At 39.2% G+C, this 16096-nt stretch overlaps 1 long non-coding RNA gene across 1 annotated transcript; it reads left to right on the top strand.

The window, feature by feature from the left end:
* The first annotated feature begins 13150 nt into the window (after window positions 1-13150).
* LOC139557727 (uncharacterized) lies at window positions 13151-15371 on the top strand. Its single transcript, XR_011671455.1, has 3 exons — window positions 13151-13276; window positions 13391-13417; window positions 15028-15371. It is a non-coding gene; the product is annotated as an uncharacterized lncRNA (long non-coding RNA).
* Window positions 15372-16096: the final 725 nt, after the last annotated feature.

Below are 16096 nucleotides of genomic sequence, written 5' to 3'. Positions count from 1 at the left end.
GCATGTCAGAATTACAACCCATTTCTAAACATATTGTTTGCATACTTGACTGAAATGTAAATATCTTCATATAATTCTATGAGTAAAATCCATCGGTCATTCCACTACAATCAGCTAACGTGTTGACCCCCCCGCCGCGTGCGCTGCCAAATAAATGTACACATACATGTTACTCAATCAGTGCACCAACACTGTTCGAGGGTTCTATTTTATGCTTGACACACTGCAAATCATGCCTTTCCCATCTCATTGGTTTTTAGGAGCATATACCCACATGGGTGGTTGAAAGATGAACTAAGGCCCACACTACAGTCGGTGGTGGTAATGCACCTTAATGTTGGTTGCCAACTGCCATATACAGTCCGAAGAAGAAGCCTGAAGTAGGAGAGATTACCAGAAACAAACTCGGTTTACCCTTTTATCTGTGGATTAATTGTTGGAGTAGAAGACCTTGTGTATTTCAGGTCAAATAACAACCCAATGATTATATCCCAGGACAAATTAGCTAGCAATGTTAGAGAAACAAGTTGAGGGAAAAGTAACTAAACATAAAAATATATTTGCCCTGTCTTGAATGAAAAGGTCTTATTTTGCAATCTAAAATAAATGTGATCTCTGAGGAGAGACAGGCTCTCCCTCAATATTGCATAACAAGCACTACACTTGTCCATTCAGTAGAGGCACAGATAGAACATCTTGCGTGGGGGAAAACTCAGTGAAGATGACGTAAGGCGTAATGAAATAAGTCATTATGTTAACGGGGCATATGCCGTGTTCAAAACAACTGGGAGCTCGGAAATCTCCCACTTCAGTGCGTTCAAAACAACTGGGTACTCTGGAGGAAAAGAACGAGCTCTGACTGGGAAAAATCGTTTTGAACAGTCTTCCAACTTGTGTACACGTGCCTCATTCTAGAGCTCTGACTTTCCGACCTGAAGATCACGGACGTCATGATTTGGCCTCATATTCTTCAGAGTTCCCAGTTATCTTGAAAGCACCATAACTCTTCCCACCTGCAAACACACAAAAAACACTCATATGGAGCGAGAGGGCCAATTTGCTCAGCGGAATCTATAAGAAACCTTGCAGGAATAGTATCCAGGCCTGTGGCTTTGGAGCATTTAAGCTCTGCCAACATACTGACTCTTTTGGCTGTTGCTACCTTTGCAAAAGAAAACGTTTTTGGCTGAACCCCTAACTCTACATAATACTTCTTGACTTGGTTGCTTCCATACAAACCAGAACTGGTGGGCAGCTTGCTAACCAGCTTGCTGGCAACAGAAGTAAAAACAAATATTTGAATTCATTGGCAACCTCTGCTTTTTCATATACCATCTTCCCCTTGATGTTCAGTCCAATACTGTTTAGTTTGTTTTTGATAGTACCACTACAGCCTAATTCCTTAAATGATTTCCAAAGCTTTTTAGGGTCATTTTTGTTCTCAATTATTTTCTCAGCAAAGTAACCCCTCTTAGCTTCATCCATCCTGCTCTGTGCTTCATTTCTGTGATGTTTATAAAGGACAAAATCATGCTACTCTTGAGAGTTCTTACATGTTTTAAAGGCCTTCTTCCTTGCTTGGATAGATTCTAGAATCTCATGATTAAACCAAGGGCTAGATCTCTGCTTTACCCTGACCCGTCTAATGGGAGCCATCACATTCACCACATCAAGGAATCTACATTTAAAGACTTCCCAGGCACAGTCTACCCCTCCACTATCTAGCACAGGTGACCAGTCAATTTTACCGACTTCCTCCCTAAACTTTTCTACACAGTATTTTTTGAGTCCTCTGATTCTAACGGTTTTGTGACACTTAAATATATCTTTAAAAATCCTCCTTGTGCAAAATGTAATAAAATGAAAACTGATTCCATATACTATTACTCCACTCTGTGATATTTTAAATTTATCAGACACCAATATTAAGTCAATATTACTTTGCACTGTTTCACATATCCTGGTGGGATCTTTTATCATTTGGGTCAGAGCAAGTGATCTACAAAAGTGCATAAATACATTGTGGGTTGGGCTATTCTTTTTGCAGACATCAGTATTGAAACTCCCTAACAAAATTATTTCCTTCAACAGCGAATCATTACAGTTTGACAACACAATTTCAAGACCTTCATAGAATGCATTCTGCTTGGGCGGCCTATAACACACCCCCAACAAAATCGGCTTGGTTTTGGGAAGGCAGATATCCAGCCAATCTCCAGATCGGCGTTTAAATCCAATCTGATGTTTAAAGCAATGTCTGATCTTACAAACGCACATATCCCCCCACCGTTCCGATTCCGATCCTTCCTGACAACAGAGTAATTACCTATCTCAATTTCTGAGTCACTAACAGATGAATCCAACCATGTCTCAGTAAAACATAAGACACCCACCTCTGATTTGCAAACCAACAGGCTTATCTCATCGTACTTCGGTAGTAGACTTCGGACGTTTAAGTGCACAAAATGTAAGCCCTTCTTACCAAAGGCCTCATTGAATTCCCGATCCACTTGTAACTCGCCCCCCACTGCCCTGTATTACGCATATCGTTAATCGCTCTCTTGAACAAGGTACCTTTCCCAGGGACATGAAACAAGCTAAAGTTATACCTCTGTATAAGAAGGGGATAAAGTCTGATCCCGGGAATTATAGGCCTGTATCTGTCCTCTGTGTAACATCAAAGATCCTGGAGAGGATTGTACATGAGCAAATGTATGAATATGTTAACAAACAGGGTCTAATGTATGATTTTCAGTCGGGTTTTAGAAAAACATACTCCACTGATTCATGTCTACTTTACTTGACTGAATTCATCAGGAAAGAGATTGATGAGGGAAATATGTGTGGAATGGTACTGCTTGACCTACAGAAGGCCTTTGATACAGTTAACCATTGTCTCTTAATCTCCAAACTGGAGGCACTGGGGTTAAGCAGTATCCCTCCAGGCTGGGTAAAGTCCTATTTATCAGGAAGGGCGCAAGTAGTAGAGGTTAATGGTTCACTGTCTCAGGCAAAACCAATGACTTGTGGTGTCCCGCAGGGGAGCGTGCTTGGGCCTCTACTGTTTTATTGTATATTAACAATATGAAAGATGCTTGTTCTTGCCGTCTTTTTCTTTATGATGATGACTTTATACTTCTGGTGTCTCACAAGAGTAAAACTATGTTGGAGAGCATACTTAGCACAGAGCTTACTAACATTAGCAAATGGCTTGGAGATAATAAGCTATCTCTGCACTTAGGGAAAACTGAAGCAATTATTTTTGGATCCAGACCTAAATTGTGTAGGTCATCTGAAATCAGAGTGGAGTTAGGGGGTGAGGTGCTGACTACTAAAACCTCTGTTAGCTACTTGGGATGTATCCTTGATGGAAGCTTGGGAGGTGTGAGCATGGCCAATAAGGTGCTAGGGAAGGTTAATGCCAGGACTACATTTTTGGCTAGAAAGTCTAAGTTGCTTGATAAGGACTCCATGAAAGTGCTAGCTACTGCCCTCATTCAATGCCATTTTGCCTATGCTAGTACTTCCTGGTTTGGGGGCTTATCTAAACTTATTAAGGGGAAGCTCCAGATAGCCCAGAATAAGCTGATCAGGGTAGTATTGAAGGTGAGTCCACGTACTCACATAGGCAGGAGCTGCTTTCAGGAACTAAACTGGCTGCCTGTTGAGGCTAGGATGTCCCAGATTAGACTAGGTTTGGTTTACAGGAGTATTTATGGTCCTGCGCCCAGATATCGAAGTGATTACTTTCCTCGTGTTAGGGATGCACACAATGACAGAACCAGATCAGGTGTTGCTGATGTGAGCTTATACAGGTTCAGGAGTAATGCTGGGAAATGTACTTTCTTGTATACTGGAGCCTCAGAATGGAATGACTTGCCTCTGCCCATAAAAACAACTTCCTATCTGGGCAGCTTTAAAAAATAAAGTAAAAATATGTTTGATGTCTTCTGTGCCCATTTGAATTACCCCTATGATGTAACTGGAATGATGATAGATGTTCTTCTTCTCTGTTTTTGTTTTATTATTTCACTGCCATACTGTGTTCCATCTTGTCTAGCCATCTTGTCTCAAAAGGACCACAATGGAAATAAGTCCCAGACTTTGTGTTATCCTCGATGATTTTATTAATGTGCATGTATGGATTTTAAGTTTTATGTGTGCTTGTTTTTTTTAAAATGTTTGAATTAATAAACTGAACTAAACTACATGCCAAAGGTTGAACGTTCGTATCGTTAGGATCGTAAGAAAATCCATAAGTAAATTATTAGGATCGTTAGAAAAGCCATGCGTGAAACTTTGACATTTCCTCTGTGAACATACAAACATAATTTTACAATTACGGACTAACATTTTTGGCTTCAACAAATCTTGCAATTACAATAATATCTTTCAGAGTTTTGGAAGTTTCATCTCACCAACAACAAAAAATGTGCGCCAAACGGCCTGTGAGGAGTGCTACACGAACAGGCATAACGCAGTATTTAAAAAAAAATCGGAAGTCAAGGAAACCGGAAAGAGGTATCCTGCACATTTTCAAGTTAAACGTCTCCATTCTCTATTGCTCCTCAGTTGAGTTTACATCACATTACGTAGCTAATGTAAAGGATTTGTTTGCCAGCGCAAGTCTAGATAGCACTAGCTGTATTATGACTTCAACAGTAAAGTTTCAGTCCGCTAGGTATATCTCTACAACATGGGCATATCTCTGGGTGACGTGGACATCCCCATGCATGCACCTTATCAAAATATGACTAATTCACTATTGCACCATATTTCCAACATATTTAAACATTTAATTCATCCTTCATTCAGTTGTCAGTCAATATGTCATCCATTCAGTCATTTGTCTGAGTTGCAACAGGAACTAAATCAAAGAGAATAGAACAGTCTTATCCATTTGTTTATTAAAATCCATGCGTGTATTAATTAAAGTATCAAAATTCTCCTAAATTCTTTAGACTATCACTTTAATAATTCAATGTTTAATTTAGGCCTATCCAAATAAAAAAATAGGCCTTCAACTTGTAGGCATTGCAATTTAGGCTATCATTTTGGGTACTGGTGTCTTGCAGAATAATTTTACAACTAAACTCAGCAACAACAAAAAACATCCCTTTTTCAGGACCCTGTCTTTCAAAGATAATTTGTAAAAATCCAAATAACTTCACAGATCTTCATTGTAAAGGGTTTAAACACTGTTTCCAATGCTTGTTCAATGAACCATAAAAAATGTATGAACATGCACCTGTGGAACAGTCATTAAGACACTAACAGCTTATAGACGGTAGGCAATTAAGGTCACAGTTATGAAAACTTAGGACACTAAAGAGGCCTTTCTACTGACACTGAAAAACACCAAAAGAAATATGCCCAGGGTCCCTGCTCATCTGCGTGAATGTACCTTGGGCATGCTGCAAAGAGGCACGAGGACTGCAGATGTGGCCAGGGCAATAAATTGCAATGTTTGTAAATGTACATTTGTGAATATGAAATTTGGCCAAAAGAATAATGAAATGAATTACATAAAAATGTTTCAGCTTATTTCTATCGTAGGTAAAGAATCCAAGCAGTACATCTCACCACAATAGTGTAAGATCTTCATAAATGTGTTCAATTATAAATCTACTGATGTCTTTCCACAGTTTTCTTACATGAATACAATGCCAAAAAAGATGCAACACTGTTTCTGGGTGGTCATTACAAAAGGAACAATTTGAAATTATGTTTTCCTTAAACTTCTTCATATAATGGTTGGCAGGATAATATTTATGAATAATTTTAAAGGAAACTTCCTTAATTTTGTTAACAAGTAGGTATGTGTGTGGCAAAATCCAAACTTTTTTCCAACAGATATTATCAATAAATCCATTCAAATAAGGCATGACATAAGATATACAACATCCTGCTGAAACAAGGTTTGTAATCGCTCTGTTGTTGAATGGACCAAAAGAGAAACAAATCTTTCCTACTGATGAGTCAACAGGGTCAATGGAAGGTAGGCTCTGAGGGTCAGGTCTTGACACATTCCTTAATAATAAAGCAACACCTAAAGGAATGGCATCTAAAACAATTGAAAAATCTTTAGGTGTTATAGGGACCTTGTAAAGTGATAAGAATTCCTTATAACTAAGTAAAAGACCCTCTGCATTTACCAGCTGGCTCACCAATAGGATATTATTTCGGAACCAATATTCTAAAAACAAATAAGTATTTTTATACAATATATCCCAATTATTCCATATATAATATCTGTGTGGAGAAACATTTGGCTTATAAATGCAGGACCATGACAAGAAAACCTGCTGATGAAAAGCAGAAATTTGTCTTTGGAACTTTGTCAATATTATAATTGCAAACCAACATGAAGTTAAGGCCACCAAAAGTAGAGAAGACATGATGAAGAATAAAATCCCACATAAGTGGGTCTTAGGAATTGTTTTATCCAACTGATCTTAAAAGTATTATTTAAGATAGTAAAGTCCAGAAAATTCAGCCTACCATTCTCATAAGTGTTCATTACAACAGTTTTCCTAATGTAATGGGTACGGTTTCTCCACAAAAAGTTGAAAAGCATCTGGTATTTCTCCTTGCTTATTTTACCGTCAAGATATAATGATAGAGCGCCATATGTTAGTCTAGAGATTCCTAATAACCAAGGCTGAAGGTCTCTTCCTTTAAATGATAAGTCCCTCTGTAGCAATTGATTTAGCTTCTTCTGGGGTTTTTTAATAAGAGGTTTAAAATTTAGTAAGCCTCTAGACTTCTGATCCTTTGTAATGGTTATGCCTAAATATGTAAGTTATTCTTTTACTGGAATACCATAATATGAAGGTGTCACACAACCGTTGACAGCTATGAGTTCACATTTATTAATGTTAAGACATAGACCAGATGCTTTGGAAAAGGATTGTATCACATTGATCGATATGGGAATTTGGTTAGCGTCTTTCTGAAAAAGTGTAGTATCGTCAACCAGCTGGCTTATAATCATTTCTTTACCAGCTATGGAATTACCTTGTACAGGACTATTATTTAAATAATTTGTAAGAAGTTGGGTGATTAATAAAAACAGGTACGGAGAGATAGGACAACCTTGCCTAATTCCTCTCTTTAACTCAAATCTAGGTGAGGTGCCATATTTCAATTTGATAGAGCTGTTACTATTTGTATAGAGTCTTAATAGCCTTACAGAAAAAATCCCCAAAGCCAAGTCTCTCAAGGGAGTGGAAGAGGAACTGATGCTCTACTGTGTCAAATGCTTTATAAAATAATATGAAGCTATCCTCGGTTATTAGGTCTGAGTAGTCAAGTATATCTAATACTAGTCTGATATTGTTAGAAATATGTCTGTTCCTCATAAAGCCAGACTGTGTTTCATCAATGATTGCATCCAGGACTTCTTTAATTATTTTTGCAAGTAGTAAGGCGAATATCTTATAGTCATTATTAAGAAGACAAATTGGACGCCAGTTATCAATGAGCAGCACTTGTTTTTTAGGCTTAGGTAGCAGAGTTATTAACCCCTGACTCATTGTAGGAGGGAGAACATTGTTTTTAATAGTCTCTAAAAATACTTCAAATAGGAAGGGAGCTACTTGTTCAGAAAATAATTAGTAAAATTCTGATGTAATTCCATCAACACCTGGTTTGTTCTTGTTCTTGTTCTTTAGATGTTTGATAGACTCTTTAATCTCTTCAACTTTGATGGGTTCATCACACTGTTTAGATGTTGTATCACTGATAGAGTGAACATTATTCAGTGAGTCAAAAACATATCTGTGGATTCCTGACAGTACGTAGATCTATAAATTTTTCTGTAAAAATTGCTACAGTATTTAGCGAGAAATTTTTGGTCATCTGTAATAACACCATCAATGTTGAACTTATGGATAGTGTTATTTGAAGAGTGAAATTTCTCAAGTCTAAAGAAATAGGATGAATTCTGTTCTCCCTCAATCCATTTTTTCCTAGATCTAATAAAGGCTCCTTCTGCTTTTAATCTATATCTATTTATCCAGATTATTTTGTAACTCAATCAGTTCCATCTTCTCCTCCCACGAGAGGCCGGCTGGGGAACTCTGAGAAAGGGAAGTTATCTTAATGATCACCTTTTCCTCCTCAGCTCTTCTGGTCTTAGCAAGATGACTATCATATTTTCTAAGGTATTTGGACACTTCAAATTTAAAGAGCTCCCAGTTCTTGCAATAAGATTTTTCTTCACAAGCCCTTTCCCAAAAGTGTGTAAGTAGATATTTAACCTAAAACTTAACTATATCATTATTTAATAACGAGCTATTTAGCTTCCAGTAGGATGCCCTACCAAGGTTAGTATCGGGGGTAAATATTTTGATATCAATGTAAATGGCCCTATGGTCTGTGAGGGGAGTAGTACAAATATTTGTAGTAACACACTCACTATCAATACATTTGGATATAAGCCAAAAATCTATTCTTGTTTGTCTGGAACCTGTTTTGTTACTCCAAGTGAATGATCTGTTGGCAGGAAACCTCTCCATATATCAGTAAGATCAAACTTTTCCATAAAAAGTATTAAACCCAAATTCTGATTGGTTGGCCTACCTGGGGGCCATCTATCAGTTGAATTATCTATAGTAATATTGTAATATAATAATATAGTAATATAATTATCTTTAGTAATGTTAAAGTCCCCTCCTATCAATAATAACGAATTCGGAAATTTAGATAACCAATGAAGTATATGTTTCTCTATAGATTCAAGCAACTCCTCATTCTCATGTTTGGTGATGTACCCGTAGAAGTTTACAGTAATGAGCGTAATGTCATTGTAACTGATCACAAGACAAATAAAGTGGCCAAAGGGGTCACATTCCGAGTGTAGAATATTACCACCAAAGGTATTTTTCACTGTAGTGACACCAGCGGAGCGTTCAGATCCATGGGAAAGCCAAATATTGCTGTTTACACTCTTTAGTGTAAACAGGAACTATTCTGAGAAATAAAATACAAAATAATAATTTAAATAAAAGGGTACCTACTATTTTAAGTGCATATGAAAACTGATCATAAAAAATTGAATAAAAAATGTTTTACATATACATGTTCCTAAGACCTTTTTCACTGGGAAATAAGTACTAATAACTAAATAGAAAAATGACCGTGTAAAGTCAGAGCAGACCTGTAGGCTCTTTAAAACAGTATCTTAGTTACTGTATACATAAAAACAACTTTCAGTCTTCTTCGCAAGTGTGTAAACAAAATAGGCCTTCTGGTCATACAAGAACAAACTAATAAATTGAGGTACCGAGTATTCCGAAAAATATTAACCTGATGTTTGTTAGGTAACGTTAATCAATACAAGGAAAATGTGAATACCATGGCCGAAACCATCAATCTGTTCCTTCTGGTGAGATTTTAGAGATGAATATGGATTTCTGAAACGTTGATGAAGCCTCGTCCTCCGTCGAAGTAAGCATCCTTTCCCTCCTTTCGTGCTTTCTTGATCGTCCATGTCGAACTACATTCACCAAAATACGAAGTATACACGCAATGGACACCATTTCCGTACTTTTAGGGCCCAAAATGCAATTCTTCAGGAAATGGGCGCGGCTTCACAACGTTTTCAGATCTAAAGAAAATGGCGGAAAATATGCAGCCGAAGTCCGACGAGCGGATACAAATTAATTGCTCTAACTAATTATGACAAATGTTAAGAAAATGTTGAGCAATGTAATAAAGCAATGACTTTTCAAATAGGTTACACGTTATTGTGGCTACGCTATCTTTTTTTAAATGTATTTTTAATTATGAACAAAACAAATACAAAAATAGACAAATACATATCGATATACATTTTCAAATTGTCAAAATATTGTATTGCTTTTTGTTTTTAAATGTACTGATAAATTCAAAATAATATTTCAATTCTATCTTAAATAATTTGAAGAGTGGTTTGTTCTCCGCCCATTTCATTTTATGGATAAAGAATCTTCCATAAAAATAAACAAATTAACAATGAAAGTTAAATCAGGGTCCATTTCATTTCAATCAAAAATAAAACATATCAGAGTCTCTCATTAACATTAATAGTCATTTATTTTAAAATAAAATCTAACTCACTCATAAATCTTCTGACATAAGAACAGTCCCAAAATAAATGGTCAAGCGTTTCTGGGTCACAACCACAAAATACACTTTTGTTATCAATAGCTATTTTGAATCTGTGTTTAATAAAGGTCTTTACAGGGTAGATTCTATGAATGAGTTTGTATGATACTTCTTTCACCTTATTAGATATAAACTCAGCAAAAAAAGAAATGTCCTCTCACTGTCAACCCTGTTTATTTTCAGCTAACTTAACATGTGTAAATATTTGTATGAACATAAAAAGATTCAACAACTGAGACATAAACTGAACAAGTTCCACAGACATGTGACTGACAGAAATGGAATGATGTGTCCCTGAACAAGGTGTTGTTGTCTGTTCACACTGCTATGCTTTATCTTGGCCAGGTCGCAGTTGTAAATGAGAACTTGTTCTCAACTAGCCTACCTGGTTAAATAAAGGTGAAAATAAAGGGGGGGGGGGTCAAAATCAAAAGTAACAGTCAGTATCTGGTGTGGCCACCAGTTGCATTAAGTACTGCAGTGCATCTCGTCCTCATGGACTGCACCAGATTTGACAGTTCTTGCTGTGAGATGTTACCCTACTCTTCCACCAAGGCACCTGCAAGTTCTCGGACATCTCTGGGGGGAATGGCCCTAGCCCTCACCCTCCGATCCAACAGGTCCCAGATGTGCTCAATGGGATTGAGATTCGGGCTCTTCGCTGGCCATGGCAGAACACTGACATTCCTGTCTTTCAGGAAATCACGCACAGAACGAGCAGTATGGCTGGTGGCATTGTCATGCTGGAGGGTCATGTCAGGATGAGCCTGCAGGAAGGGTACCACATGAGGGAGGAGGATGTCTTCCCTGTAACGCATAGCGTTGAGATTGCCTGCAATGACAACAAGCTCAGTCCGATGATGCTGTGACACACCGCCCCAGACCATGACGGACCCTCCACCTCCAAATCGATCCTGCTCCAGAGTACAGGCCTCGGTGTAACGCTCATTCTTTCGACGATAAACGCAAATCCGACCATCACTCCTGGTGAGACAAAACCTCGACTCGTCAGTCAAGAGCACTTTTTGCCAGTCCTGTCTAGTCCAGCGACGGTGGGTTTGTGCCCATAGGCGACATTGTTGCCGGTGATGTCTGGTGAGGACCTGCCTTACAACAGGCGTACAAGCCCTCAGTCCAGCCTCTCTCAGCCTATTGCGGACAGTCTGAGCACTGATGGAGGGATTGTGCGTTCCTGGTGTAACTCGGGCAGTTGTTGTTGCCATCCTGTACCTGTCCTGCAGGTGTGATATTCGGATGTACCGATCCTGTGCAGGTGTTGTTACACGTGGTCTGCCACTGTGAGGACGATCAGCTGTACGTCCTATCTCCCTGTAGCGCTGTCTTAGGCATCTCACAGTACGGACATTGCAATTTATTGCCCTGGCCACATTTGCAGCCCTCGTTCTGAACGCTGCAAGAGGGGAAACGCTGAGAATTTACGAATGGACAATCTGACAACGCTCTGAATTTAAGAACACCTAGAGCGCACTCTGCCACTCCATATTGAATAAACGAACACAACAATGTCTAGCTAGTAAACAAAACAAAGGAGATGATCGTGGACTTCAGGAAACAGCCCCCTATCTACATTGACGGGACAGTAGTGGAGAGGGTGGAAAGTTTTAAGTTCCTCGGCGTACACATCACGGACAAACTGAAATGGTCCACCCACACAAACAGCGTGGTGAAGAACCTCAAGAGGCTGAAGAAATTTGGCTTGTCACCAAAAACACTCACACATTTTTACAGATGCACAATCGAGAGCATCCTGTCGGGCTGTATCACCGCCTGGTACGGCAGCTGCTCCGCCCATAACCGTAAGGCTCTCCAGAGGGCAGTGAGATCTGCACAACGCATCACCGGGTGCAAACTACCTGCCCTCCAGGACACCTACACCACTCGATGTCACAGGAAGGCCAAAAAGATCTTCATGTTAAACAGCCATCACTAACATTGAGTGGCTGCTGCCAACATACTGACTCAACTCTAGCCACTTTAATAATGGAAAAATGTATGTAATCAATTTATCACTAGCCACTTTATATAATGCTTATGTAACAGTATAACTTTATGGCGTCCCCTCGCCCCGACGCGAACCAGGGACCCTCTGCACACATCAACAACGGTCGCCCACGAAGCATCGTTACCCATCGCTCCACAAAGGCCGCGGCCCTTGCAGAGCAAGGTGCAACACTACTTCTAGGTTTCAGAGCAAGTGACGTAACTGATTGAAACGCTACTAGCGCGTACCCGCTAACTAGCTAGCCATTTCACATCCGTTACACTTACATACCCTACATTACTCATCTCGTATGTATATACTGTACTCTATACCATCTACTGCATCTTGCCATCTTGATGGAATGTATCACTAGCCACTTTAAACAATGCCACTTTATATAATGTTTTCATACCATACATTACTCATCTCATATGTATATACTGTACTCTATACCATCTACTGCATCTTGCCACCTTGATGTAATGTATCTCTAGCCACTTTAAACAATGCCACTTTATATAATGTTTTCATACCATACATTACTCATCTCATATGTATATACTGTACTCTATAACATCTACTGCATCTTGCCTATGCCGTTCGGGCATCACTCATTCAAATATTTTTATGTACATATTCGTATTCATTCCTTTACACTTGTGTGTATAAGGTAGTTGTTGTGAAATTGTTAGGTTATATTACTTGTTAGATATTACTGCATGGTCGAACTAGAAGCACAAGCATTTCGCTACACTCGCATTAACATCTGCTAACCATGTGTATGTGACAAATAAATGTGATTTGATTTTGATTTGTTACGCTAACAAGCTAGCAAGAGGTTGCATAGCAACATAATCAACTTTCGGTAGATAGGCGTAGCGCTAGTATGCTCAACTGAAAGGATAACCTTCGTTTCAATAATACTAAAATGAACTAATAGTATGTAGAATATACTCATTAAGTATACAGTATGTTAGTATGGGTATTGGAACACAGCCCATGACTGTTGAAATCTACATATCCCAGAATGTATGAGCGTCCAACAGTGATGACGTAATTTCAGTGTATAAATAACCGATCGAACGCTAGTGGCGTTCTTCTTGGAGACGGTGCCATCTGGTAGAGGTAAGTTGAATACAGAACCCAACACGGTTTGTATTTTCTCATATGTATCCAAAGTAATCCAATGTAATTAAAAGGCATCCAACTGATCAACCGTTCTCTCCCTTTGCTTTACAGACACTCCTCCACGACATGAGGGCAAAGGTAAATTTTATCCCCTCGAAACGATTGTTTTGTAGGCATCTTCCTTGTTGCTATGCTTGTTAGCTTTATTAAGGTACTTGGTTAGCTAGCATGCTAACTTAACTGCGACATAACTGCACACATTTTAAATGTAGTTAGACACTTGCAACATTTTAAATGCATTGATTATCGAGTTCGGCGCATATTCTTGTAGTAATTTCTAAGACGACTTAAAATGGTTGACGTTTGTATTGTTAGGGATTCTGCAATTAAGTGTTTTGTCATTCTACGATAGACTACTCGTAATTCACGCGCATTTTTTTTCTCTTGAGAAATACTGCACCAACGTTTTGGCTCCGGAGTTGCACAGCGGTCTAGGGCACTGTTTTATTGGTCACATACACATGGTTGGCATATGTTATTGGCGAGTGTAGTGAAATACTTGTGCTTCTAGTTCCGACATTGCAGCAATATCTAACATGTAATCTAACAATTCCACAACGACCTAATACACCCAAATCTTAGTAAAATAATGGAATAAGACAGAGCGGCGTAGGCATGATGCAATATATGGTATAAAGTATACATGAGATTAATACAGTAATGTTTACAACTTACATGTGACCAATAAAATTTGATTTATTAGTGACATAATGATCCATTTATTAGTGGCCAATTTAAGTCTGTTGGCTTTGAGAGAAGCTGTTTTTCACCCACTCAGTTCCAGCTTTGATGCACCTTTACTGTCCTCACCTCACGCATAGTAGCGTGGTGGACAGACACTGGCTTTGTTGGTTGGTGGCCTTGATGATCTTTTTGGCAAGAGGCATCATTACAGAGCCTAGTCAAATTCCAGGCTGCTAAAACTGCAGTGATTGGGAGTCCCATAGGACGGCTCTCAATTGGCCCAGGGTAGGCCGTCATTGTAAATAAGAATTTGTTCTTAACTGACTTGTCAGATTAAATGTAAACTTTATTTAAGTAATCTTAGTTGGGTGTAAAACTGCTCGACCAAGGTCCTCGGTACAAACATCACATTAATGACCACTCAAGAAGTCATATCGTCTGAGTAATTCAGGCTATTTTCAGGAAGTGTATATTGGCTATTGTGTCAAGATTGACAAACAGTACTATTGCTGTCTTTTTCAGGTTCAGTTCTTTCTAAGGGAGTATGCAAGTGCACTCATTCATATAGCCAAAGCCTTAACGTTAGTTATGTTGGGCAATAGAACTAGCTAGCCAAGTAGCTAACTGCGGACAACCCTAGAAATGGACTGTCGCCAAGTAATCTAATTCTGTTGTAAACATGTGGACATGCCTTGTCAGTAGATTATCACCTGTCCTGGCTCATTACTGTAGCCAACTATTGTGCAATTCTAGCTTGTTGCCATATTTTCAGTCACAGGCCCCTTACTATATGGGAGGGTGTGCAGGATGGCAATATCCCTTCTAGACCTGAGCATATGTTGGTAGAACTGTATTGACAGCAATTTGCTGTAAATGCCAGATGGGTGTTGCCAACCACGCTAATACATTTATCAGGGTGCAGGGATTTGTTCTAACACTTGTTTGTCAATATCTAAAGTAGCTAATGTTACATCTCACATTGGCCCTTCTGTTCTCTCTTGCAGTGGAGAAAGAAGCGTATGCGCAGGCTGAAGCGCAAGAGGCGAAAGATGAGGCAGAGGTCTAAGTAGACTGCCCCCCCCCCCCCCACCCTACAACACCATGGCTGTGACCCTTCTGGACACAACACGGGACCAAGGATCTCATGTTCAACGTCTGATCCGAGCTGTGCCATCCATGCCAACGAGAGGCTGCAAAGAGACAGTGCTACTGTTGTCTTGGTCAAGAGACTCCACCACCTGCCTGGGAAATTTGATATGGGGACTTTCTGGATTCTCTACTCTTCTACCAAACCTACCCTACTCCATTGCTTTTGTTTATACTTTCCCAATAAAGTTTTTGGTTTAAATTTGTCTTTGTTGCTTCTGAAAAAGGTTCCAGAATGTAATTCCTACCGTGCTGCAACCATTTACCATTATTGCTGACAGAGTTCAGTTCTGGTGACTAGTCATATCAAACATTCTTATAGGTAACCCATATGCTGATGTGCTTCCCTTAAACCGGTCTGGTCAATAAACTAAGGTCATCAGTATGACTATCTGTGGAAAGGTTATGCTGCGTGTGTTTTCTCGCAGCCATCTGGGGTGCTGTATGGCACATATCGGTGCTAGAGGTCCCGGGCTGTAACAACTGATCAGGAGTCCTATAGGGTTGCTCACAACTGAACCTGGGTTAGGCAGTTATTGTAAAATAAATTGTGTGAACTGACTTGCCTAGTTAATGTGAAAAATAAAACCTCACTCCAACCCAAAACCTCAGTCAAGAATAAACGGGTTTGCCCTGGAGGCAAAATGGTTTGATCTCTCTGGCACTGTCTTGTAGGCTTGCAGGCTGTTCAAACAGCCAAGCATATTCTTGGTTTTTTAACAAGTGATAGCTTTGGGTTTGAGAATGGGTGGCCTATTTTGTAGGACGTTTACGTTTCCCATTACAAATGCATGTTAGCCTAATCAGTTTCTAATTTACTAGCTTAGGCCCACTGAGGCAAAATACAGAATAGTCAACAGCCTACAATAACGAAGCTTCTCCAAAACACGTGCGTAAATTACTCATAGTTCTACATTATACCAGGCG

This window comes from Salvelinus alpinus, chromosome 28 (assembly GCF_045679555.1).
Source record: "Salvelinus alpinus chromosome 28, SLU_Salpinus.1, whole genome shotgun sequence".
Classification (NCBI taxonomy): Eukaryota; Metazoa; Chordata; class Actinopteri; order Salmoniformes; family Salmonidae; genus Salvelinus; species Salvelinus alpinus.
The sequence above is the reverse complement of the archived record's forward strand: the minus strand, read 5'-3'. Positions and strand labels throughout refer to the sequence as shown.